Source organism: Bos indicus, chromosome 8, assembly GCF_029378745.1.
Source record: "Bos indicus isolate NIAB-ARS_2022 breed Sahiwal x Tharparkar chromosome 8, NIAB-ARS_B.indTharparkar_mat_pri_1.0, whole genome shotgun sequence".
In the NCBI taxonomy this organism is placed as follows: Eukaryota; Metazoa; Chordata; class Mammalia; order Artiodactyla; family Bovidae; genus Bos; species Bos indicus.
The window spans coordinates 87,372,196-87,397,747 of NC_091767.1; the positions used below are offsets into that span (position 1 = coordinate 87,372,196).

General features: G+C 38.7%; 1 long non-coding RNA gene and 1 other non-coding gene across 2 annotated transcripts in view; one reads left to right on the top strand and one right to left on the bottom strand.

Moving 5' to 3' along the window:
• LOC139184466 (uncharacterized) overlaps positions 1–25,552 on the top strand; it is a 101,656-nt gene that overhangs the window by 13,674 nt on the left and 62,430 nt on the right. The window lies entirely within an intron of this gene.
• Positions 20,616–20,746, bottom strand: LOC139184714 (U11 spliceosomal RNA). Its single transcript, XR_011568278.1, has one exon. It is a non-coding gene; the product is annotated as a U11 spliceosomal RNA (small nuclear RNA).

Sequence of the window (25,552 nt, forward strand, 5' to 3'; positions counted from 1 at the left end):
GACTAAAGGGCACAGGGAATTTGATTGGTCCTTTCTTGATTTGGGCTCAAACTCTCTGAATTTGCTGATGTTTTAAAGTAACTTCATTTCTTGTGAGTGTCTTTAATGGTTCCTCAAAGTGGCTTGTATGTTGTATAACAAAGCATCCCAGGAGATATGGGCTTAAAATAACCACAGTTTTATTATATCTTACAATTTTGTGGGCCAGGAATTTGGGCAGTACTCAGCTTGAAGATTCTCCAGTTCCTATAGCCTGGATTGGGGTCAGTTTTACTTTGACACTGAGCTGGTGCTCAGTCTCAGGTGACCTGTCACCTGTAACTCCTTTGTTTGATAACTGACCACTCCCATGGCTCACAATGTACCTCACCCTCCATCCTCGGTCCCTAACCATTTGTAGCTTCTCTTTGCTAGGACCTGCCTTCCCTTCCAGCTGGCCCTCATGAGCAGACCCTAAGGTGGCCCCAGCTGGCTCTCTTCCACCTGGACAGAACATCTGGTCCAGAGGAAACAACTCAGGTTCCTTTTGTCCTGATGACTTCCCAGATGTAACCACTTCCCCACAGCTTATGAGTCAGCACTCTGAGTCTCTCTCTGACTCTGGATTCCATGGGCTGAAGTCAGACTCCCCATCACAAGAAATCATCTGGTTAGAGGGAAGGGAGAGCCCTTACAGAGACAGGTATAACCTTGTTTTATACTGACAGTGTGGTTAATGCAGGGACATTGGGCTATATAAATAAATCATGCTATATTTATAGCTTTCTTAGCTAGAAGCTTTCCCTGGTGGCTCAGATGGTAAAGCATCTGCCTGCAGTGTGGGAGACCCAGATTCGATCCCTGGGTTGGGAAGATCCCCTGGAGAAGGAAATGGCAACATACTCCAGTACTCTTGCCTGGAAAATTCCATGGACTGAGAGGCTCCTCAGAGCCTGGTAGCAGAGCCTGGTTAGGCTACAGTCTATGGGGTCGCAAAGAGTCGGACACGACTGAGCAACTTCACTTAGTTAGCCCTTAATATACTTAATAAGTTGCATACTATGCATACTTAATTGGAGAAGGAAATAGCAACCCACTCCAGTATTCTTGCCTGGAGAATCCCAGGGACAGAGGAGGCTGGTGGGCTGCCGTCTATGGGGTCGCACAGAGTCAGACACGACTGAAGCGACTTAGCAGCAGCAGCAGCAGCAGCATGCATACTAAAAGTGTAAGTTTTTTTTAATTAGTTTTTTATTGGAGCGTAATTGATTTACAATATTGTGTTCATTTATGTTGTACAGCAGAGAGTTGGTTATACATAAATATATATCCAATATTTTTTATTCTATTCCCATACAGGTTTTTACAGAGTACTGAACAGAGTTTCATGTGCTATAGAGTAGGTTCTTATTAGTTATCTATTCTGTATATAGTAGCTTGTCTATGTCAATCCCAATCTCCCAATTCATCTCTCTCCTCACCTTTCACCTTGATAACCACAGGTTTGTGTTCTACATCTATGAATCAACCTTTGTTTTGTAAATAAGTTCATTGGTACCGTTTGTTTAGCTTTCCCATATAAGTGATATCATATGACATTTGTCTTCTTCTGTCTTACTTCACTCAATAGGACAATCTCCAAGTCTATCCATATGCTGCAAATGGCATCATTCTATCCTTTTTATGACTGAGTAATATTCTGTTGTGTATATGTACCACATCTTCTTTATTCATTCCTCCATGCACATTAAGGTTGCTTCCATGTATTGGCTATTGTAAACAGTGCTGAAATGAACATTGGAGTGCATGTATCCTTTCAAATTATGGATTTCTTCAACACACTAGGAAGGTTATCTTTTCTCCACACCCTCTCCAGCATTTATTGCTAGTAGATTTTTTGATGATGGCCATTTTGGCCAGTGTGAGGTGATACCTCATTGTAGTTTTAATTTTCATTTCCCTAGTAATTAATGAGGTTGAACATCTTTTCATGTGTCTCTTGGCCATCTGTATGTCTTCTTTGGAGAAATGTCTTTTAGAATACACTGTGAGTTAAGATTTAGCCTTTGGAGTGATATTCCTGAATTAGATGATCATGCCTCATTGTGTTATCCTGGATCTAGCAATTTATTTCATCTTCTCATCCTGAATTCCCTCCTTTGTAAAACTGGAAAAATAATGTATGCTTCATGAAGATTAAATAAGACAGACATGCAAAGTATTATGGTGTTTTATGCCTTCTTTTAAAGCAGGCAATAACAGTAATTAGTAATAATCTTTGATTAAATTTTCACACATTGTCAATTAGAAAGAGCTTTTAAAATCTTTCCCTGAAAATTGTCATTTCAAATGCTGTGATATGTCATCCCATCATATTTCATGTGAAATCTCATTGTTAGTTTTATCACTTTAAGAATTAATTGAGTGTTTTGTGATGAGTTGCCCAATCCATCCATCAAAATCTTTTAATTTGCATTTAAACTTTTTCATTTTGATAGTGAAGAGTTTGAGTAGAAACTGACTTTACGGGAAATGATGCAGTTTCTGAATATTAAAAGACCAAATTAGCAAAATACAGTTCAATCTGATTAATTTTCCAACCATCATAAGCCAAAAAAAATGACTCTGCCATAGCAGTGTGACTCATCATCAATTCACAAAACATAAGGAAGCAATCAAGACTTGTTCAATTAAAATAGAAGTAATATTTGCCTCACTAGGAGACCCTGGAAAAGGTCAATTTTCATTCAAATCCCAAAGAAAGGCAATGTCAAAGAATGCTCAAACCACTGCACAATTGCACTCATCTCACACGCTAGCAAAGTAATGCTCAAAATTCTTCAAGCCAGACTTCAACAGTACGTGAACCATGAACTTCTAGATGTTCAAGCTGGATTTAGAAAAGGCAGAGGAACCAGAGATCAAATTACCAACATCTACTGGATCATTGAAAAAGCAAGAGAGTTCCAGAAAAACATCTACTTCTGCTTTATTGACTATGCCAAAGTCTTTGACTGTGTGGATCACAATAAACTGTGGAAAATTCTGAAAGAGATCCAGACCACCTGACATGCCTCTTGAGATATCTGTATGCAGCTCAGGAAGCAACAGTTAAAACTGGATATGGAACAATAGACTGGTTCCAAATAGGAAAAGAAGTATGTCAAGGCTGTATATTGTCACCCTGCTTATTTAACGTACATGCAGAGTACATCATGAGAAATGCTAAGCTGGATGGAGCACAGGCTGGAATCAAGATTGCAGGGAAAAATATCAATAACCTCAGATACGCAGATGACACTATCCTTATGGCAGAAAGCAAAGAAACTAAAGAGTCTCTTGATGAAAGTGAAAGAGGAGAGTGGAAAAGTTGGCTTAAAACTCAGCATTCAAAAAGTGAAGATCATGGCATCTGGTCCCATCACTTCATGGCAAATAGATGGGGAAACAGTGGAAACAGTGAAAGACTTCATTTCTGGGGGCTCCAAAATCACTGCAGATGGTGACTGCAGCCATGAAATTAAAGAGGCTTGCTCCCTGGAAGAAAAGCTATGACAAACCTAGACAGCATATTAAAAAGCAGAGACATTACTTTGCCAACAAAGGTCCTTCTAGTCAAAGCTACGGTTTTTCCAGTGGACATGTATGGATGTGAGAGTTGGAGTATAAGGAAAGCTGAGCACCAAAGAATTGATGCTTTTGAACTGTGGTGTTGGAGACTCTTGAGAGTCCCTTGTACTGCAAGGAGATCCAACCAGTCAATCCTAAAGGAAATCAGTCCTGAATATTCATTGGAAGGACTGATGCTGAAGCTGAAACTCCAATACTTTAGCCACCTGAAGCAAAGAACTGATTCACTGGAAAAGACCTTGATGCTGGGCAAGGCTGAAGGCAGGAGAAGGGGACGACAGATGATGAGATGTTTGGATGACATCACCTACTTGATGAATGTGAGTTTGAGCAAGCTCTGGGAGTTGGTGATGGACAAGGAAGCCTGGCATGCTGAAGTCCATCATGGTGTCATAAAAAGTCAGACACAGCTGAGCAACTGAACTGAACTGAACTGATATTTGCCTCCAGTGGTTTTGAGTCCATCCAAGAGAACATGCCAGATTAAAAAAATGTGAAATCACCTTGTAGTATGGCTGTAGCATCTTCAAAATGATAAAATAGGTTACTGGTGTGGATCTCTGTATGTCACTGCTAGGGCAGTTTCAGTTGCAAAAGATCTGTAAGGTCAAATTATAAATCATTTGTTCATTAGTTATTTTTTTGTTTACCTGTTTGTCCATTTCATCAGTCAAATCAGTCAACACCAGCATGATGTAGTGGAAAAGGTTTGACTCTGAAGTAGACAAACCTGATTCTTAAATCTAGCTCTACCATACATTAGCTGTGAAACCATAATAAGGCATCCTTTCCATTCTCGACCTCAGTTTCCTGTTTTGCAATTTGCAGAACCAATTACCTGTGATGTTGCTAAGAGGATTGCATAATATTAATGGTTCCCATCTGAGGCACTATTACCTCTTATGCAAAATCTGAAAATTCGCTGGACATTTAGAGAATAAGGATTGAAATTCTAGATGATCTGCAATGTCTAGAACCCTTAAACATCTGGAGTGTACGTTTCTGTAGCTTAGAAAGCCATGCTTGTCCCAAATTACTCTTGAATGTTCCAGTGAAAATGATGGAGCTTTGAAACTTGAGTCTAGACCCTAGCACTATTTTGTGTATAATAAAGACAATATTTTGTCACAGTCATGATATGCATTGAACTTTCAAATGAACCTGCCATATAAACCAAGGGAAGATTGCACATTGTTTATTTGGTACTTTACTAAGAATTCATCATTATTTCGGAAATGTGTTGCCATCAGAATTTTATCCTGGTTCAGTTTAGTTCAGTCACTCAATCGTGTCTGACTCTTTGTGACCCCGTGAACCGTAGCACACCAGGCCTCCCTGTCCATCATCATCTCCCGGAGTTCACTCAAACTCATGTCCATTGAGTCGGTGATGCCATCCAACCATCTCATCCTCTGCTGTCCCCTTCTCCTCCTGCCCCCAATCCCTCCCAGCATCAGAGTCTTTTCCAATGAGTCAGCTCTTCACATGAGGTGGCCAAAGTACTGGAGTTTCAGCTTCAGCATCATTCCTTCCAAAGGAATCCCAGGGCTGATCTCCTTCAGAATGGACTGGTTGGATCTCCTTGCAGTCCAAGGGACTCTCAAGAGTCTTCTCCAACACCACAGTTCAAAAGCATCAATTCTTTGGTGCTCAGCTTTCTTCACAGTCCAACTCTCACATCCATACATGACCACTGGAAAAACCATAGCCTTGACTAGACGGACCTTTGTTGGCAAAGTAATGTCTCTGCTTTTGAATATGCTTTCTAGGTTGGTCATAACTTTCCTTCCAAGGAGTAAGCGTCTTTTAATTTCATGGCTGCAGTCACCATCTGCAGTGATTTTGGAGACCAAAAAAATGAAGTCTGACACTGTTTCCACTGTTTCCCCATATATTTCCTATGAAGTGATGGGACTTAAATCATCAATAAAACACACTTTATCAACCTTCATTTTTAGCTATCAAATTTACAGTTATGTGTGTGTATATATATATGTGTGTATGTGTGTGTGTGTGTGTGTGTATGCTGCTACTGCTGCTAAGTCGCTTCAGTCATGTCTGGCTCTGTGTGACCCCATAGATGGCAGCCTACCAGGCTCCCTGTCCCTGAGATTCTCCAGGCAAGAACACTGGAGTGGGTTGCCATTTCCTTCTCCAATGCATGAAAGTGAAAAGTGAAAAGTGAAAGTGAAGTCACTCAGTCGTGTCTGAGTCTTCCTGACTCCCATGGACTGCAGCCTACCAGGCTCCTCCGCCCATGGGATTTTCCAGGCAAGAGTACTGGAGTGCCATTGCCTTCCCCAATATATGTATGTGTGTGTGTGTATATATATATATATATATATATATATATATATGCATATAAACACACACACACATATCTCTCTACATATATATGTAGAGACAGAGAGAAAGGCAACTTTAGCCATTATTTTAAAAATATTAAAATGCCAAATAGTGTTCAGTAAAGTATTTTATATTGATTTTATCCTAATATTTACTCTACCAAAACAGAGTAGAACCAAAATTAGATAAACATTTCCCCAAGAAATACACTAGGGTTGTCAGAGATATACCACATTTTCAAGATGTAAAAAAATGATTTGAAAAAGGTCATAATAAAACTGAAATATTGCATTTGAGCAGAAAAAAAAAGATTTCATTGGTTCTTAGATAAAACCACAAATTAATCTAAAATATGGCAAATTGCACAATATTAGACACAATTATTTTATTGGTATTATATTAATATTTTACTATCAGTATAATATTGGTATGCAAAAGTGGAAAGAAATTCAAAAATGTAATTTTCAACCAAGCATTTATCGTGTTTCAGAAGAAAGGTAAAGTGGGAAAGAGGTAAAACACAACTTTAAAATGTGCGTTAGTGACATAAACGTTCATTACAAATGAACAATTTTTATGTGATAATGAAGATTTGCTGTTGCATATGTTATGTTTGTAAGAAAGGACAAGTTTTAAATGAAATATCATTTTCTAAGTTGCTGCGAATGGATATAAAGAAAATTTCAATACTCAAAAGCCTTAAAATGTATACAAATAGTTCATTTCTCCATGCCATTGCTTCTGCTGCAGATGGAGCAATAGCCACGGTGAATCAGGTGGAGACCGTGGGAGGACTTTTAAACGCTGCACCAGGTGTCTTTAGCACTTATTTGCCTTCTGCTCAACAATGCTTCAGGGCCAAGGGTTGTAGTGAAAATCACTGAATGGACAACATTGCCATTGCTCCTAAGGCATGAAGACTGCTCCCATGTACCTCAGATAGTTTGATGGTCTGTACATTACCACTGAAGACATGTTTGGATATCTCCTTCTATACGACAAAGGAAGTAACTATCCACGGGAAGTGGTTGTTGCTGTTGTTTTAAGATTATTGTTTTTAAGATCCTATTCACTTTTGGATGTTACTGAATAACTTTTAAGTTGAATTATTAAAAAGGTGTACACTGAAATTGTATTATTAAGAAAGTATGCAACATATGTTTTAGACTTATTTTAAAATGTTAAATGTTTTTTTCCCTAAACTATAAGGAAATGAGATCAATTTTATTAAAGTGAAGGAGAATATCAAGGTATTTATCTCACTCACTAAGAATGACATATGGATACACTTAAAGGTTCTAATTTGGAAACATTTGCTCATAATTAAAAACTATTTAATATGTATAAATAATTGATTTAAAGATCTTTATCAGACTAATTTACTAATCTACTAAAAATGGCTAAAGACTATGTTAAACATTTGCAGCAAGTTAAATAAGTTAAAAATAATGCCTTTGAGACCAAAATATCTTTTAATGGATATAGTTAGAAAAGATTTTGTGTTTAAGATTTCCCCACACACTCATTTGGAAAGAAACTAAATTACTTATGCAGACCAATTTCCAATTCTGTATTTAACTAAAGATAGTTTTAGCACAGTGGGGTGGTTACTTAAAAAAGCTGTGGAGCCAATTGTAATATCTAGGGAAAGGATGTTAAAGACTCCTTTTAACAGCTGGAGAACCAAATATCATTAAGTTACCGAAAACACAGGAAACATGGGGATCTTGGTGTATTTCATCAATGCAGCTTGCTTTAGAGATATTTTGAATTATGTATATATTTACATATAATAAATATACACACACTATTGTGCAGTATGATGATCGGTAACCCATATTAAGAAAAATGTGCACTAGGGCAGTTTAGGAGCTGCCTCCCAGGTCTACCACATTATTTATGTTGTGCTGTCCACTTACGCCTTCTTTTCTTACTTTGTGTCACCAGCTGAGGGATGTGATGGACCAATATATGGTCCATCATGGTGTGAGTTGGAAAGAGGTTTCCTGGAATAAACTATGATAACACAGGGTCTTATTTCATGTCTGCATCTGTAAACAAGACTAGGCTCATATGTACGAATTTCATGCCTCATCACTTTTTTCCCCATTTCATCAGTCTGTAATTTGCCTTGGATTATTCCCCCATTTCAATTAAAGGTATTTCCTCTTTCTTTTATTATATAATTACAACTTGTACTTGTTTCTTCTAACATTAGACTTTATTTTAATCTCAGTTTTTCCCCTGGCATTTTCCCTATCCCATGCCTCTTGGTAGAATGGGCTCTGAGTGTCTGTCTTCTCTTACCTACAAATTTATTAATTATAAAAAATTTGAAGTATTGGTCTGTTTTATTATGTTCTTCAGGATAGCTGTATCTGAACCTTTGCTTCTTGAATGTGTGCTGTATAATTACAACTTAGTTTCCATTTATATCTCTGTCATATCTAATTTCTGATAGGTCACATCATTTGACATGTTATTGGTTAAACACTGTTAGATTTTGGCAAAGTTATACAGTTCAATGATATACCATTATGGCATTATATTGTTATTTTTGTGGGTGCAGCCTCAAGACCACCCTCAGTTTCAATAATTCACCAGCAAGACACACAGAACTTGCTGAAAGCTCTTATACTCATTGTTGGAGTTTATTGTAGCAAAAGAATATGAATAATATCAGCTCATGAAAGAGACATGTGATGCAGGGTCCAGGAGGATTCTAGCTCTGTAGCTCCCAGTCATCCTCTCCTGCTGGAGTCATAGACAGCCTCAGCTCCCCCCTTTACCACAGGATAGGATGTGAAGTTTCATTTCAGGATAGCAATGGGAGCATCACAACATACTCATTATAAAAAAAGAGCTTTGGTCTGATGGAACTGAGAACCACGAAGCAGGGATGTAGCTTGCCAAGTACTGGCAGAGAGGTTCTGCTGCATGGCCATCTCTTTCATGATTATCGTTAAATCATGCAAGTCCTCATTCTGAAGGTGACTGTATTTCTCCCACTTATGTCTCAGCCTCTCTCAAAGTGAAGAAAGTAAGATAAGATGATATTAGCTTCATGTTGCTAGGGAGCTCACACCATGAAAGCATCACACTTGTCAGAGGCTCAAAACAGTCTGATGAAATGTTGGATATGCACTGTATATTATGCATGTATTCAATAAGCTCACAGCTTCATTTTTTCCTAAACCTGGAGAAACAAAAATCAAAACATTCATTTAAATCTCTGTGTCAAAGTTTTCCTTTTGTGGAGTCATGAGCAAATGTTTTCTGTGTAGATGGTCTAAGTTTCAAGGTGACAGCAGGAACAAACTTGAGAATATTAATTATAATCTCTTAGAATAGTTACAATAAATTGGATTCTATGAACTCTACCCCTCAAGCCTAGTGAATCTGTAGCAACTTGTTTCTGCTTATCAAGAAACCGTGAAATTACCCTAAATATATTCAATCCAGCAAGAGTTTAGTTTTTATTTCATCCTAAGGGATAACAAAAATGTAGTGTTTTAGGCAGCAAAAATCTAGCAACAAGATGGTCATCCAGGGATGCACATGGTAGATAATGTTGGTAACATTTCTCTTGGCTGATGACATTTGAATGAGGATCGTCCATCACACATCAACCCCATGCTGATCTTTCCTCCCCAGTCCTGATTTAAATGCACATGTCTAATTTGCATTAAATCCCAGTCTGGAACCCAAACAGTGAGGAAACATCATATTTACTTACTGATATCTTGCCTTCCACATTAAAAATATTGTTATTCAATAGATTCAGTGCTATACATTTCAAAGAAAAAATTGGAATGTATGCTAAGTCACTCCAGTCATGTCCAATTCTTTGTGACCCTATGGACAGTAGCGCCTACCAAGCTTCTCTGTCCATGGGACTCTCCAGGCAAGAATACTGGAGTGGGTTGCCTTGCCCTCATCCAGGGGATCTTCTTGACCCAGGGATTGAATCCAAGTCTCTTACAGTCTCCTGCATTGGCAGACGGGTTCTTTACCACTAGCATCACCTGGGAAGCCCCAAAATTGGAATAGTAGGTATCTAACTTTCCCCAGGCAATACTTTACCCATGTATGTTAATTATATTGTGCCTGCCTTCACACACACTGTCCCCCGATCTGGGGAGCACTTTCTCTTCCCCACCTGCCAACTTTGTTGACTCACTGTTTTAGATCCAGATTGTCCAATGGGGCTCATCCAGGCTGCACCTGAGCTGTCACCCATGATGACGTCCTGAGAGCCGTGGTCAAGCACACGGCTTTATAACAAGACTCCTTACAGGCACTATAGCATCTGACTTATGTGCTTGTCTCCTCTTAGATACTGTGGATTCTTTGAGAGCAGAGGTGAGGGCTTTTCATTTCTGGAGCCAAAGCACAAGCATGGGGAGGACACAGGGTAAATCCTCAGTTAATGTTCAGTGAATGAAAAAAAAAAATGTTTTCCTTGAAAAACTTGCAGCCTCCATATAATGGTATGAAGATGGGGGGCTTCTGGCCCCTGAGGGACAGGGCTTAGATACCCAGCACTAGCCAGGCACTGTAAAAGCACTGGGAAATGATGCCCTGACCCTTCAGGATATACCCTGGATGCAGAGCCCTCTGATCAGGATCCTGGCCTCTCCATCAGAGAGTGCCCTCACCATAATGTCCCACTGCCAAGCAGAGACCTAATGGGAAGAGACAATTATCAAAATTCAGCTGAAGGCCTGAATATAACAATAAAGATATTGTTATATTTCTTGTGAAATAAATTATGGCATACCTTGAAATAGAATATGCAGTTATTTTTTTAAAATTGGGGCAAATCTATGAATACAAGATAAAGATCAGTGGTTTCCAGGGTTTAGGAGGGAGGAAGGGATAAACAGGGGTAGCAGAGAGGATGTTTTAGAAGAAACACTTCTGTGTGATCCTGTAATGGTGGATACAGGTCATTATGCGTGCATGCGTAGTCACTTCAGTCATGTCCAATTCTTTGCAACCCTTTTGGTCTATAGCCCACCAGGCTCCTCTGTCCAAGAATTCTCCAGGCAAGAACACTTGAGTGGTTGCCATGCCCTCCTCCAGGGGATCTTCCTGACCCAGGGATCAAACCCACATTTCTTGTCTTCTGCATTGACAGGCATATTCTTTACGACTAGCACCAACTGGGAAGCCCACATGTCATTATACATTTGTTCAAATTCATAGAACATACAACACCAAGTGTGAACCCTGAGGTAAACTATGGACTTTGGATGATTATAATGAATCAGTGTAGCTTCACTGATTATAAAATATTTACCGCTTTGGTGAGAGATTTAGATGATGGGAGAGGCTGTGTGTGTGTGTGTGTGTGTGTGTGTGTGTGTAGAGGCAGGGAGCATATAGGACATTTCTGTACCTTCTGCTCACTTTTACTGTGAACTTAAAATTGCTCTAAAATAGTCAGGATTTTTTGTTTATTGGTTAGTTTTTTTTTTTTTTTTAAGGATAAAGTGGATTTGTTACTGAACTCAGGTTTGGCTGCTTGCATCTCAAAATCGAATACTTGAGAGAGAAGCATTGGTTGGAAAGGAACCTTTGCTTTATTCAATTGTCAACAACTCAGAGAGAAGATGGACTCATGTCCAAGAATCAACACCAAAGTTTCTGCTGGACCATGAAAGCTTTTTGAAGGGAGAAAGAGAAGTTAATCATTTGAGGAGGGGTTCAGAGTTTGTTATCCTCACTGTGTGTAGGCTGATTGGTGGTGAGGTAATATGGTGGTGTTTCAGGACTCTTTTTCTTAGCCTGAATTTATCATCCTTCACCTGGGTGGGAGCCTTCATTCCTAAAACAGAACTCAAAAGTACAACTATACATATTCCTTGTGGGAGACCGGGACCCTGCTTTATCCCTGCACTTTTCTTCCTTGACTTCTCCTCCTTTGTTTTGCATTCCCTCCCTTCCCGTAGCCTAAGAAAAGAATCATCATGTTAAGCAAACCAGAAAAAGGCGTTGGAAAATGAGCAGAAGCCTAAGGGTCCAGGAATATGCCCAGTGTAACGGTTAGAGTTTAAGGTGTAAGTGGGCTCTAGGGCTGAGGGACTGATTACAGATCCAGTTACTGACGTGAAAAGATGCATGTGCTGTGTTTTAATAATGCAAAAGCATCATTATCTGTATAAGTTTTTTTTGGGTCCTTTCTTCATGGATTCAATTGTTTCCTAGTAAAATTTAGTAATATGTTTTCAAGTGTGAAAGAATTTCCATTTAAAATATAACTGGAGGATATAAAATACAGAATCTCATTAATGTGCCCCCAGGAAAACTCAAGGATTGAGAAACTTTTTCCCAGTAATCCCTGATATACAGAAAACTGATAGTGTTGGAATTTTCTTGGATAATAGGGGACTGATGAGAGGTAATCATATTCAACCTTGGGCTGTTTTGCCAAATGCAGGTGAGTTGGTCTCACAAAGTGGACTGAATTGAACTTTGTGACTGGACTGATTTTGTCTGTTTGGAAAAATTTCAGGGTTGGTTTCCATTTCTTTTAGATTTGAACCAACTTTAACTGAACTCTCCCCCTTTTCCCTTCCCTGCCCATGAGTACAACCTGCTCCAAACCCTCATCTGTAGCTTGCTACAGTTTTCTTGTCCTGAATTAATCTGCTATTCTCAAATACTAGTTTCTTCTGAGCTTGTCTCAGTTTACCTCTCTATTTAGGCCAACAAGCTATTTTAATTTAGAAAAAATAAATCTGGCTTTTAAAAACATTGAGTTGATATTATTGTATAAATTAAATAGGTGATGACACAGATGCTGGCAAATGACAATATTGCATTTTGGAAAGTAAGAACTTTAAGTGGGAAGTCAAAGCAGGTATGAAAAATCTTACAATCTTAACTTAAAATTAGGTATATCAGGATCATTAGTGTTCATTTTATCACTGTAACAGTTTTGTATGTATTTCCTGTTTTAATACACTTGAAAGTTCCAGGAACAGTGAAAATCCAGTAGCATTGAGCATACCTACTACCCAAAGTGTGATCACCAAATATCCATTACCAAGGAATCCAACAAAGGCTCTTAAGAAAAAGGCAGTTTGCAGCACAATGTTAAAAAATGTGGAAGATAAGTCTGGGACTACACATTATATTAAAGAAATGAAAGCTCACTGGAGTCAGGGTAAAAGGACCCAGAACTTTATCCAAAAACTGATAATAACAGGAAAAGGTCAAGTGCTTACTTTGCTTCTCTGATATGAAAGGTTCAGTTCAGTTCAGTCACTCAGTTGTGTCCGACTTTTTGTGACCCCATGAATAGCAGCATGCCAGGCCTCCCTATCACCAACTCCCAGAGTTCACCCAAACTCATGTGCCTCGAGTCGGTGATGCCATCCAGCCATCTCATCCTCTGTCGTCCCCTTCTCCTCCTGCCCCCAATCCCTCCCAGCATCAGGGTCTTTCCAATGAGTCAACTCTTTGCATGAGGTAGCCAAAGTATTGGCGTTTCAGCTTCAGCATCAGTCCTTCCAATGAACACTCAGGACTGATCTCCTTTAGGATGGACTGGTTGGATCTCCTTGCAGTCCAAGGGACTCTCAAGAGTCTTCTCCAACACCACAGTTCAAAAGCATCAATTCTTTGGTGCTCAGCTTTCTTCACAGTACAACTCTCACATACATACATGACCACTGGGAAAACCATAGTCTTGACTAGACAAAGGTAGTTCAATGTAAACAAATAACTATTTAATTATATGCTTTTATAAACATTTGATAAACTTAAATTTGAATTCATGTTTTTTTCACACATCTATTTACTGAAATACATGAGAAGAAAGGCAAGCCAGTAGTATGCCTGTTTTTCAACAAAAGGAATAAGATTTCTTGGAGAAATTGGCAGGAAATATGCAAATGTATACAATTCTCCATTTAGGGATCGGGCAAGAAATGTGAACCTAAGATATCATATTCTGCCAGAAAGCAAGGAAGTGTTCAAAGACAAATGGGGTCGTGGCAAGATAATGTACTAACTTGATCAGATTCTTACTGCTAAAAATGTTACACCTTAATCAATAAGAATAAAGTGATGACTATGGACTGAAAACTGATCATGTGTAAAATCTATGATTAATTTTGCTTTCATCTTGAATATTTAAAGAGTTTGGAAAATTGTCATTTCCATCATCACAAGGGGGAAAACCTAGACAAACTGAAAGTCAGCAGCTTTCTTAGGATACATTAGAGAACTAAGGTCACAAGTCAAACTACTACCCTGATTTTGAAGAGAGATCCAGAAAGATAGAGCAACTGAGATCTACTTATTGAAAGCAGACATACTCTAACCATCAACTGCTAGCAAAACATGGTCATTTTGACAAATTACTGGAGGTTTAATGTGAACTAGAGTGAGAGCGAGAAAAACCCAGGACTACAGTCTTAGGGGGTGCTCTGCATTCATGGGATTTTACTCTAGGAACCCCTAAGAAAGATCCCAGTGTGGCCCTGGCCCAGGGAGAAGAGTAACTATTGTGAAATGTCTCAGAACCTTCTTCATAAATAAGGACTACTTTCTAAGGGAAAGAATTTCACCAGAGTCACCTTTATCTTAGCTAGAGAAAGGGAATTTCTCCCACACCAGTCACCTTTCAATATTCCTGTCTTACCCAAGAGGGAAAAATATAGTCAACAGGGGAGAGAGATAAAGGATCAGATCAGATCAGATCAGATCAGTCGCTCAGTCATGTCCGACTCTTTGCGACCCCATGAATTGCAGCATGCCAGGCCTCCCTGTCCATCACCATCTCCTGGAGTTCACTGAGACTCACGTCCATTGAATCAGTGATGCCATACAGCCATCTCATCCTCTGTCATCCCCTTCTCCTCCTGCCCCCAATCCTTCCCAGCATCAGGGTCTTTTCCAAAGAGTCAACTCTTTGCATGAGGTGGCCAAAGTACTGGAGTTTCAGCTTCAGCATCATTCCTTCCAAAGAAATCCCAGGGCTGATCTCTTCTCGAATGGACTGGTTGGATCTCCTTGCAGTCCAAGGGACTCTCAAGAGTCTTCTCCAACACCACAGTTCAAAAGCATCAATTCTTCGGTGCTCAGCCTTCTTCCCAGTCCAACTCTCACATCCATACATGACCACAGGAAAAAACATAGCCTTGACTAGACGAACCTTTGTTGGCAAAGTAATGTCTCTGCTTTTGAACATGCTATCTAGGTTGGTCATAACTTTCCTTCCAAGGAGTAAGCGTCTTTTAATTTCATGGCTGCAATCACCATCTGCAGTGATTTTGGAGCCCAGAAAAATAAAGTCTGACACTGTTCCCAATGTTTGCCATCTATTTCCCATGAAGTGATGGGACTGGATGCCATGATCTTTGTTTTCTGAATGTTGAGCTTTAAACCAACTTTTTCACTCTCCACTTTCATTTTCATCAAGAGGCTTTTTAGTTCCTCTTCACTTTCTACCATAAGGGTGGTGTAATCTGCATATCTGAGGTTATTGATATTTCTCCCGGCAATCTTGATTTCAGCTTGTGTTTCTTCCATTCCAGCGTTTCTTCCATTCCAGCATTTCTCATGATGTACTTTGCATATAAATTAAATAAACAGGGTGACAATATACAGCCTTGAAGTACTCCTTTTCCTATTTGGAACCAGTATGTTGTTCCATGTCCAGTTCTAACTGTTGCTTCCTGACCTGCATACAGATTTCTCAAGAGGCAGATCAGGTGGTCTGGTATTCCCATCTCTTTCAGAATTTTCCACAGTTTATTGTGATCCACACAGTCAAAGGCTTTGGCATAGTCAATAAAGCAAAAATAGATGTTTTTCTGGAACTCTCTTGCTTTTTTGATGATCCAGCAGATGTTGGCAATTTGATCTCTGGTTCCTCTGCCTTTTCTAAAACCAGCTTGAACATCAGGAAGTTCATGGTTCACGCATTGCTGAAGCCTGGCTTGGAGAATTTTGAGCATTACTTTACTAGCGTGTGAGATGAGTGCAATTGTGCGGTAGTTTGAGCATTCTTTGGCATTGCCTTTCTTTGGGATTGGAATGAAAACTGACCTTTCCAGTCCTGTGGCTATTGCTGAGTTTTCCAAATTTGCTGGCATATTGAGTGCAGCACTTTCACAGCATCATCTTTCAGGATTTGGAATAGCTCCACTGGAATTCCATCACCTCCACTAGCTTTGTTCGTAGTGATGCTTTCTAAGGCCCACTTGACTTCACATTCCAGGATGTCTGGCTCTAGGTCAGTGATCACACCATCGTGATTATCTGGGTCGTGAAGATCTTTTTTGTACAGTTCTTCTGTGTATTCTTGCCACCTCTTTTTAATATCTTCTGCTTCTGTCAGGTCCATACCATTTCTGTCCTTTATCGAGCCCATCTTTGCATGAAATGTTCCTTTGGTATCTCTGATTTTCTTGAAGAGATCTCTAGTCTTTCCCATTCTGTTGTTTTCCTCTGTATAGATTGGCAATGCCATACCCAGAAAGAAGAGGATGGAGTGAAGGGGGAAAGTTGTACCACAGGAGGAGGGATGTAAATGCTTATGAAGGCCATAGCCCTGAGACACAGACTCACAAAAAGACTGATACTTGATCAGAACAGCATAGAATGCTCCCCAAAACCCATACTTCACCACCACATGGACCAGGCTTCAGGATAACAATAGGACATTGTAGCTGAGTTGCAAGATTCACGCTCTATCTAAGCAGGAAAACTTAGAAACCAAAGTCCAGAAAAGAGAAGTCTCTGACACCTGCAGCTATGGCAAACAGTAAACCCAGTTACTTATCAGCCAGGTGAACAAAGATTCTCACAGTAAGGCTTATTTATCTCTGTTAACATTACCTGAAATAACATGTCTTGATTTCAACAAAAAAAAATTATAAGATACACAAAGACAAGAAGCAACACCACTTTGTGAAGAAATATGCCAATCATTAGAAACAAAACTCAGATATAACACAGATGTTGAGATTATGTCAGGGAATTGAAAATAACTTATGATTCATATCTTAATGGCTGTAACTAAAACATACAACAGATAAGAACTGATAGCATATGTAAACAGAGAGATGGGAACTAAGAAAGAACTGAAAGGAAATGCTAGAAGTAAATGATATGGTAATGAAAACAAAGTGTGTCTTTGATTGGTTAATCATGCCCGCTCTGATGGGGCATGCCAAAGAGTCATAGGAGCAAAATGAAAGATCTCCGAATGGCCAAGCCTGGAGCAATTTGAGCAATAAAATAAAGTAGTGTTGGATTATAACCCAAAGTTTAAAACAGGTGTTTCAACCCATACTGCTTAAATGTATGTTAAGGATTGAATACATAAATAAATGGAGAAAAGATAAAAATCTGTGGAACAGAATAAATACAAATAATTTACATAGATAATGTCCCACTCCTCAAGTTCAGCCTGTGTATAATAACTTTCTTCTTGTACTTTTCAGTGGAGAATCCTGAGAAACTACCTCAGCCAGGTGATCAAAGTGAACATCCACAGTATCAGTCATGCTGATGGCATGTACTCTTGCTATGAGGTGATTAAAATGACACTACCTCTGTAGTCTTCCTTCCAGAAATACATAACTTTGGTCTAATCATGAGAAGAGTATGAGATAAAATCCATTTAATGAGTATTTTATAAAACACATAACAGGTACTCCAGAACTGTAAAGGTCATAAAAGCAGAGAAAATCTGAGAAATTATCACAGTCAAGAGTGGCTAGGGACACATGATAATTAAAAGTATTTTGGATGAGATCCTGGAACAGAAAATGGGCATTAAATCTAAAAAGTAAAGAAATGTAAACATAATATGAACTTAATAGTAATATATCAATATTGTTTCACTCATTGTGACAAATTTACCATCTTGATGGAAGATGTCAACAGAAGGGAAACAAATAATGTATCGTTATCAATGGGCCTATTTCAAAAATAATTCAAAAGGACAATATATTTGAAAGAACTTGAACTGTGTCATACTGAAAACTTCTTTTTTCTTTTACCTCTATATTTTCAGCCTATCATCTCTCTCTCTCTCTCCATTTCCTCTTCCTCCTTCCCCCCTACCACTTATCTTTCCTTCCTTCCTTGTTTCCTTCCTTCCTTTCTTCCTTTTTCTTTTCTTTCCTTCTTTAATTCCTTCATGTGGGGTATATAGGAATTCTCTTCACCACCTATGATGGTCATTTTTATTGTTAATTTTAGAGGCTAGACTATTCAATCAAACACTAAGGTAGGTGTTGCTGTGAAGTTGTTTTGTCAATGTGGAAAACATCTGCAATCAATTGACTTTCAGTCCAAGATTATTTTCCATAATACAGGTGGGATTCATTCAGTCAGTGGAAAGGACTTAAAAGCAAAACTGTAGCTTTTCTCAACCCTGAAATCTCGTCTAAATTAGATCAAAAGATTCCTAGTTCTAATCTGAGAATGGTATAATTTTATCCCACACCTGATGTTAACTAAATTTTTCTGAGCAAAAGTGAATTAAAATACAAAAAGCAAAATTAGTGTTTCCTGAGGAAATTCTGCTCCAAGACTGAAGCACCAACTTCTGTCTGAGGTTCCAGCCTGCTGGTGTGTCCTACAGATTTTGGATTTGCCAGTCCTACAATGACGTGAACCAATTTCTTGAAATAAATCTCTATAAATAGGGAGATAGGTAGATGATCCTATAGATGTAAGTGATATAGATAAAGATGTAAATACAGATCCTACCAACTCTGTTTTTTGAAGATACACTATCTTCACAGCTTTTCTATCTCAATCTATTCTAAAATAAAAAGCACAATTTAAAAAGCTATTATTTCAAAATGATATTTAAAAAGATTGTATTGGTAACATTGGTAATTGCTAAGACTGACTGTTCTAAAACTTCAAAAACAATTGGAAAGAATTAAATATATTTTTCTGTTTTTTAGAGTAGCCAACAATTACATAATAAAAGGTTCTTTCTATATAAGTTATTTGCAACTAATAAATGAAGAGGAAATAATGGAATTAGAAAACCATCATTTTGTAAATGCCAAAGGATCAAAATCACCCAAAGATTTGTTGGTGTGAAATTGTTTTTTGGATGGATCACACTGACACAACCTGAATGTTCCAGAGAATGTTAGCACGACTAGGAGAAGGGGAGGACAGAGGATGAGATGGTTGGATGGCATCACCAACGCCATGGACATGAGTTTGAGTAGGATCCGGGAGTTGGTGATGGACAGGGAAGCCTGGTGTGCTACAGTCCATGGGGTTGCAAAGAGTCGGACACAACTGAGTGAACTGAATTGAGTTAAATTTCTCATAAAAATAGGAAATTTACAATACCATGCATGATGTCTTATTGAAAAAAAATTACTTAAATTATAACTGCACCTCACTACCAGTGTATAGGATACACACTGAGAAAGAGAAATATGTTACATGATGCCACAAATGATTCATTGTGATATGCGGTGCTTAGTCGCTCAGCTGTGCCCGACTCTTTGTGACTCCATGGATGCAGCCTACCAGGCTCCTTTGTCCACGGGGATTCTCCAGGCAAGATTACTGGAATGGGTTGCCATGTACTCCTCCAGGGGATCTTCTGAACCCAGGGATTGAACCCAGGTCTCCTGCATTGTAGGTGGATTCTTTACCATCTGAGCCACCAGGGAAGCTCAAGAATACTGGAGTGGGTAGCCTATCCCTTCCCCAGGGGATCTTCCCAACCCAGAAATCAAACCAGGGTCTCCCTCATTGCCAGCAAATTCTTTATCAGCTGAGCTACCGAGGAAGACCAGAGGACTCATTAACCAGATGCAAAATGTGAGAATTCTACAGAATAAATAATGGATTCTTTCCTAACCCCTCAGAAACAGCCAATGGGAAAATCAGAGAAGACATAGGAACCAAATACAATTTATGGATTTTGTTTGAATTCTGATTCAAACAATCTCACAGTGAAAAAATGGTTTTGAGATAATCAGGCCAATCTGAGTATGAAATATTGGTGTGAAATAGTGCTTCATTTTAATTTTAGATGTGTTAATGACATGATGAATGTGTAAAAAGAAAGTGTATGTTAGCAGTGCATGATAATGTATTTAGAGGTGAAATGGCATAATGCCTGGCATTTTGCCCTGAAAAAAAATCCCCAAAACCATAAATGAAAGTGGGGAGATTAGTGAAACAAAACTGTTTATAAGCTGGCAATTGCTGAAGATGAATATTAAGTAAAAGGGATTTATTTTACCATAATATCAGCTTTTGGTATGTTTGAAATTGTCCATATTAAGAAATCTTTAAAAATGTTTCTAAAAATATGTTTAATTTTGATAATGCTACATTTTCTAAAAAATGAAAAAAAGTAAAATTAAATTAATATTGTGACAGCTTACTTTTCTGAAATGACAACTTTTTCCCAAAAATGTTTGGACTATGAAAATGCAGTGATCATCCTCTAAAGTTACACAGCTCTAAAATAAATAATATAAACACAAAAGGGAAGTAATGGGTGAAAATAACAAAGGAAAGAAGAAAAGCAGAAGAATGAAGGAGAGGAAAGAAACAACATTACTGACTGATAAATTTTTATCTTTAAAAAATATTGCTTCAGCAGTAGCATTATACCTATTTTTTTTTTTTTTTTTTTGTGGGAGAGGTGGGGTACCAGGACCAATGATTACCAGCTGCCTAAGTACAAAAAAATTATGCTTCCAAAATTTCTTGATATCGATTCCTCAGGAAGAACGAACTGCCCTATATGCGGCACTCGTAAGAGAAGACCCCTTTCTTAATATCTATTTTTTAAATATTCAAAAACCATTATTTTTCCTAATAGCATCCTAGCAAGAGATTCTTGCAAAACTATAATTTGATTATCTTCTTATTAAATATTTATAATGCAAGACAAGCAAGTGGCTTAATGATGAAGAGGAGCAGGACCCTGCGGAGTCCTTCCAGGTACAAAAGCTCCTTCTTGTCTCCTCTTTCTTGTTTTTAGATAAAAGCTTTGGTCTCCAAGGCCTTCTCTGTGTTCCAGAGAGCAAACACAGGCAGTTATTAATTAGAGGAGTGAGAAAATGAAAAGACAAAGGAGAAGCAGTTAAACAAGAAAAGTAATGATGATGGTTCAGTCATAGAGTCCTAAATTCAATAAAGACATAAAAATGATCCACATCAAAAAATCTAAAACAAAGAAAAATTGCAACAAAAAACCCCAGAATCCTAGTTCCCCCTCAAGCAATATATGTAACAATTTGACACAGATCTTTGAGTTGTTCTGCAGTAACTAAGAACCACCCCCGTCCTAATTTACTCAGACTGGTGGATGATGGTGACTACATGCTGAACAGAAGCATGTGAACTCCAGACTGCAACCAGAAGTTTGATGATCAAGATTCTTGAAACATCACTCTTTTACCTCACCATCAACCAATCAGAAGAAAATCATGCACCATGCAGCCCTCACCCCAAATGTTGCCTTTAAAAATCTTTCCTTGAAAACTTTCAGGGAGTTCAGGTTTTTGAGCATAAGCCACCCATACTCTTTGCTTTGTGCCTGTAATAAGCACTGTAATTTTCTTCACCACAACCTGGATTCAGTACATTGGTTTTGCTGCATGGCAAACCCAAGTTCATTTCAGTAATGAAGCTAAGGATAATTACATTGTGTACCCTAACCATCACTGAAGTTGCACAAATACTTTCAAATAATGCATTAAGAGAGTAGTTATCACAAATTTGTCTCTTACTTGAATGGTGCTGGAATTTAATACAAGTCATAGAAGGAAACAGATTTTTTACTCTTTGAGGGAGAAGAAAGACAGTCAAGTCATTATGTAGAAGTCCTGTAACCATTTGTTTTCTGAGAGTCTGTGTATTAGCAAGCATTCTGACAGCACTGAGAACTTTTGACAGTTAAAGTGACAAAGAAACAGGGAAAAATTAATGATTCAACAGAAGAGAAAGATACTATAAAATTTGTTGCCAATATGAAAAAATTAAGTATGTTATATTTGCAAAAGAATTTTGTTTTTTAATTTTTAGTTTCACTTCAAATTTTAGTACTGGATTTTAAATAATTATATTGTCCTTGAAATCCACTGTCAGACCACCTGACCTGCCTCTTGAGAAATCTGTATGCAGGCCAGGAAGCAACAGTTAGAACTGAACATGGAACAACAGACTGGTTCCAAATAGGAAAAGGAGTATGTCAAGGCTGTATATTGTCATCCCGCTTATTTAACTTATATGCAGAGCACATCATGAGAAATGCTGGGCTGGATGAAGCTCAAGCTGAAATCAAGATTGCCAGGAGAAATATCAGTAACCTCAGATATGCATTTGACACCACCCTTATGGCAGAAAGTAAAGAAGAACTAAAGAGCTTCTTGAAGAAAGTGAAAGAGGAGAGTAAAAAAGTTGGCTTTAAACTCAACATTCAGAAAATTAAGATCATGGCATCCGGTCCCATCACTTCATGGCAAATAGATGGGGAAACAATGGAAATAGTGGCTGACTTTATTTTTGTGGGCAGTGATTGCAGCCATGAAATTAAAAGACACTTACTCCTTGGAAGGAAAGTTATGACCAACCTAGACTGTTACCCCAACCAGTAACACTGAAGAACCTGAATTTGAATGTTTGTATGAAGACCTACAAGACCTTTTAGAACTAACACCCAAAAAAGATGTCCTTTTCATTATAGGGGACTGGAATGCAAAAGTAGGAAGTCAAGAAACACCAGGAGTAATAGGTAAATTTGGCCTTGGAATACAGAATGAAGCAGGAAAAGACTAATAGAGTTTTGCCAAGAAAATGCACTGGTCATAGCAAACACCTTCTTCCAACAACACAAGAGAAGACTCTACACATGGACATCACCAGATGGTCAACACCGGAATCAGAATGATTATATTCTCTGCAGCCAAAGATGGAGAAGCTCTATACAGTCAACAAAAACAAGACCAGGAGCTGACTCTGGCTCATATCATGAACTCCTTATTGCCAAATTCAGACTTAATTTGAAGAAAGTAGAGAAAACCACTAGACCATTCAGGTATGACCTAAATCAAATCCCTTATGATTATACAGTGGAAGTGAGAAATAGATTTAAGGGCCTAGATCTGATAGATAGATTGCCTGATGAACAATGGATGGAAGTTTGTGACATTGTACAGGAGACAGGGATCAAGACCATCCCATGGAAAAGAAATACAAAAAAGCAAAATGGCTGTCTGGGGAGGCCTTACAAATAGCTGTGAAAAGAAGAGAAGAGAAGAGCAAAGGAGAAAAGGAAAGATATAAGCATCTGAATGAAGAGTTCCAAAGAATAGCAAGAAGAGATAAGAAAGCCTTCTTCAGCGATCAATGCAAAGAAATAGAGGAAAACAACAGAATGGGAAAGACTAGAGATCTCTTCAAGAAAATTAAAGATACCAAGGGAACATTTCATGCAAAGATGGGCTCGATAAAGGACAGAAATGGTATGGACCTAACAGAAGCAGAAGATATTAAGAAGAGGTGGCAAGAATACACAGAAGAACTGTACAAAAAAGATCTTCATGACCCAGATAATCACGATGGTGTGATCACTCACCTAGAGCCAGACATCCTGGAATGTGAAGTCAAGTGGGCCTTAGAAAGCATCACTACGAACAAAGCTAGTGGAGGTGATGGAATTCCAGTGGAGCTATTTCAAATCCTGAAAGATGATGCTGTGAAAGTGCTGCACTCAATATGCCAGCAAATTTGGAAAACTCAGCAATAGCCACAGGACTGGAAAGGTCAGTTTTCATTCCAATCCCAAAGAAAGGCAATGCCAAAGAATGCTCAAACTACCGCACAATTGCACTCATCTCACACGCTAGTGAAGTAATGCTCAAAATTCTCCAAGTCAGGCCTCAGCAATATGTGAACGGTGAACTTCCAGATGTTCAAGCTGGTTTTAGAAAAGGCAGAGGAACCAGAGACCATATTGCCAACCAGAGACAGGTTGCTGGATCATCGAAAAAGCAAGAGAGTTCCAGAAAAGCATCTATTTTTGCTTTATTGACTATGCCAAAGCCTTTGACTGTGTGGATCACAATAAACTGTGGCAAATTCTGAAACAGATAGGCATACCAGACCACCTGACCTGCCTCTTGAGAAATTTGAATGCAGGTCAGGAAGCAACAGTTAGAACTGGACATGGAACAACAGACTAGTTCCAAATAGGAAAAGGAGTACTTTAAGGCTATATATTGTCACCCTGTTTATTTAACTTATATGCAGAGTACATCATGAGAAATGCTGGGCTGGAAGAAGTACAAGCTGGAATCAAGATTGCCGGGAAAATTATCAATAACCCTAGATAGGCAGGTGACACCACCCTTATGGCAGAAAGTGAAGAGGAACTAAAAAGCCTCTTGATGAAGGTGAAAGAGAAGAGTGAGAAAGTTGGCTTAAAACTGAACATTCAGAAAATGAAGATCATGGCATCTTGTCCCATCACTTCATGGCAAATAAATGGAAACAGTGTCAGACTTTATATTTTTGGGCTCCAAAATCACTGCAGATGGTGACTGCAGCCATGAAATTAAAAGACGTTTACTCCTTGGAAGAAAAACTATGACTAACCTAGATGGCATATTGAAAAGCAGAGACATTACTTTGCTAACAAAGGTCCATCTAGTCAAGGCTATGGTTTTCCCAGTGGTCATGTATGGATGTGAGAGTTGGACTGTGAACAAAGCTGAGTGCCGAAGAATTGATGCTTTTGAACTGTGGTGTTGGAGAAGACTCTTGAGAGTCCCTTGGACTGCAAGGAGATCCAACCAGTCCATTCTGGGAGAGATCAGCCCTGGGATTTCTTTGGAAGGAGATGCTGAAGCTGAAACTCCAGTACTTTGGCCACCTCATGTGAAGAGCTGACTCATTGGAAAAGACTCTGATGCTGGGAGGGATTGGGGGCAGGAGGAGAAGGGGATGACAGAGGATGAGATGGCTGGATGGCATCACTGACTCAATGGATGTGAGTTTGGGTGAACTCCAGGAGTTGGTGATGGACAGGGAGGCCTTGTGTGCTGCGATTCATGGGGTCGCAAAGAGTTGGACATGAATGAGTGACTGAACTGAAATGCTCTAATTTATTGCAATTTTCTTTGTTGTCTTTTTTTTTCCCTTGAATATAACTTTAAACATTATACTTCACCCCTTTTGTGATTTATTAACTTTCTACCAAAGGATTACCTCCTTGGCCAAACTTTGGTCAAACTTCTCTGAATTCTTTTAGCTATTCATTGTCCTTGGCCTGCCAAGCCTGGTTTTAGCAAAGAATCCTGCTGTCAGTTTACTGAGAATCCCCCAACCGTCTATAGCCAATCAACCTCCTCTTCCCCTTCATCTTTGATTAGTAACTAAGTTCCTCTTTGCAATTGTCGCTCCTCTCCTTTATTCTGCCCACTGGTGATAAAAAACCACTTACACTGGTTGTATTTGGAGTTAAGGTCAATCTCTCTTCTTTATTGCAATAGTCTCTCCCCTATTGCCATAATCTTGAATAAAGTCTTCCTTGCCATTTTAAACAAACATTAAAATAATACCTCTTATTATTCTA